Consider the following 2985-nt stretch of genomic DNA (forward strand, 5'->3'; position numbering starts at 1 on the left):
AATGAAAATAAAGCAAAACACTCATCATTGCATGCCTGCTGCATGTGTAGGACATAGGAAACAACAGAAAAAGAAATTCCATGTAGTACAAACCAATCTGATTTTTGGATTTCTCTCTATAGCATTGCTCCCAAATTGTTCTTTTTCTTCTTAGATGCATCCAGTGACCAGCTCCTTTGCAGTTATATGTGATGTCTATATAGTATTTCTGGTTGTTTCCTTTGTGTATTCCAATGTGGCCTCTGCAGAGCTTCTACTTATGGAACTCTCTTCTGATTCTGGAGCTCTGGAAAGTAAGCCCATCACTCCATCATGTAGAAGTATTTTAAATAATTGAAAAGAGGGCTCATCGTCCATCATTTAACTCATTAAGTACCTCAGAAATGCCAAGTACTTTTCTAAAGTCTGGAAATACATGGGAAAGTTAAGATGGGGCCTTGGTTCTCATGCAATGTGTACTCTTGCTCTGGAGAAAGGGATGTAGATGTATTCGCATCACTGAATGCACTGCTGCCAATAAGCATGGGTGAGTCCATAGGAAATGCATGGAGGACATAGAGAAGGGCAGGCATAACAATGGAGAGTTTAAATATCTGGGGTTGGCAGGGAGAGAGAAGGAGAAACGCCCCTCTTCTTGAGCAGGAACAGAAAAACAGTTCCTGGATCTCTTCTTAAAGACACTAATGCTGTGAGCTGCAGTTTTCCCAGGGGGACTTCAGACTCTACACTTCTTTTGGCTTTTGAAATATATTTAAAGTATAGCAATTACAGTTGGCTGTGTGGCATAAAATGAGGTTTATTAAATCAGTTTAACATTAGCTCTGCTCTAAGAGAAAGTCTAGGAAGAAGGCAGAGAGAGGCTTCTGGTAATTTGTTAGCTTTTTTTTTTTTTTTTTGACTCTGGTTTGATGGAGCCCAGGGGAGAGAGTAAAAGGAACTTGTAAAGATTTTTCGTCTACATATTTTGAAGATAGGAGAGATATCTTAGATACTTTTATGTTTCCTGCTGTACCTGACAAATGACGCACAAAATAATCAACAAAATATTTGTTGAATGGATGCCTGTTATTATTATAATGGCAAAGTTAATGCTATCATGTCTCTTTGATGAATTGAATTGGCTTTTCTTAAAACTGTAGTTTTATTATATGAATTATTACTATAAAACACATATCCTGCTCTTTACATATCTTTGTGATTTAACCTTCAAATCTACTCCTCTCTGTGTTGCAAATAGATCACGTAGATAGTAATGCTGGTTAATTTCAAGAGTATAGGATGTCAAACTCCATATAGTTTAAACCAAGGAAATTCATGAGGAGTCATAAATCACCATGTGACATAGCCCATTGTGGTCATTAGGGGGATACAGTACTGTAAACCTTTTGTAATGATTTGCAATCCCCCAAATGAATTGTCATATTGACACAACTAGGGCTGCAGCAGAGAGTATCTGTTCTCAACAGTTATATGTCCCCTAGAACAGAGGTGAAATCTTATACTAAAATCATGCCTGAAAGCTCAAACCACACTAACTCTACTGTCAGCTCTTAGATTGTTTAATAGTTTTTTTTTTTTTTCGGTACGTGGGCCTCTCAGTGTTGTGGCCTCCCCCGTTGCGGAGCACAGGCTCTGGACGCTCAGGCTCAGCGGCCGTGGCTCACGGGCCCAGTCGCTCCGGGGCGTGTGGGATATTCCCGGACCAGAGCACGAACCCGTGTCCCCTGCATCGGCAGGCGGACTCTCAACCACTGTGCCACCAGGGGAACCCTGTTTAATAGTTTTAAAAGAGAAATAACATCCATACCCCCAGGGATTCTAAAGTAAGGTTTTCCTTTATAATTAGATGATACAGTTTATAGATTTTAAACAATCCTAATTTGGACTTTCAAAACACTTCTATTCTGATGATCCTCAGGTTCTTAAACATTAAAATTATATTAAGTCTGGACCCTCTGATGAGCATCAAATCACAGTAGCTCCATTTCAAAGACAGCAAAGCTGAGGAAATTTGTCTCTAAAAATGGTGCTTTGTATCTTCCAATTGTTTCCCAAAAATACACTTAGTACCTTTTAATAACAGTGAGTTTCTTTTAGTCCTCCAGCCATTCATTCACAATGGAAAGTTTTCAGTTTCTAGAAATTCAAGGAGATCATAAAAACCAGTTTATCATTGAAAACTTAGCTCATAGTTGGGAGTAAAACATCTTCAATTATTTTAAATTATTAAAATTAAGTAATTCTGTACCAGATACTGAATACCATAGGAAGAAGCAGGGGAGCCCTTCACCTGGAAAACTGTAAAGTTATAGAAGTGGTCCTGCATATCTGTTTTAAAGAGAAGAGGTGAGAGAATGGTTATCTTACGTACCAAGTCCTGCAGCCTCAAGTAATCACAGTGGTCCACAAATACAGTTTCACTGTAGCTTATATACAGCTGTTTCCTGGTATCTTTTGGAATTATTTTACCTCTTTAATAATGCAAGGTACTCCTGGGACCTAATTTCTGCCTTAAATAATTCATAATGCATGCTTTGTATTAAATGAACAATTTTAATGAGAAAACCATATCTATTTGACCAAGGAATAACTGTTGATTCAATTTGAATGTTATTTTGAATGAACTAGCATTGGATTAACAAGATTTTACTATATTGCTTTCTCATTTATATCCTAGCCTTATTGTTTAGCCGTAATTATTTATCTTACATCATAGCAAGTTGAGAAAATGACAAGAAATCAAGAGAATGAACTTTGGACTAAATGATGGAAAATGTACAGGGGGCAATCATTGAAGAGACTAAACAACATACAAATACATACTTGTTTAATTGGGTATCTTTTCAGTTCTCTCTGACCTTGAGATCCTGTGGATGATAGCTATGTATCAGGTCTATTCCTCAATATGAAAAAACAATGAAGTCCATAGCATTAACCAGCTCTTCTTTGAATCATCTATCAGTCAAAATAGTACAACTTATTTGT

This window comes from Phocoena phocoena, chromosome 18, assembly GCF_963924675.1.
Source record: "Phocoena phocoena chromosome 18, mPhoPho1.1, whole genome shotgun sequence".
NCBI lineage: Eukaryota > Metazoa > Chordata > Mammalia > Artiodactyla > Phocoenidae > Phocoena > Phocoena phocoena.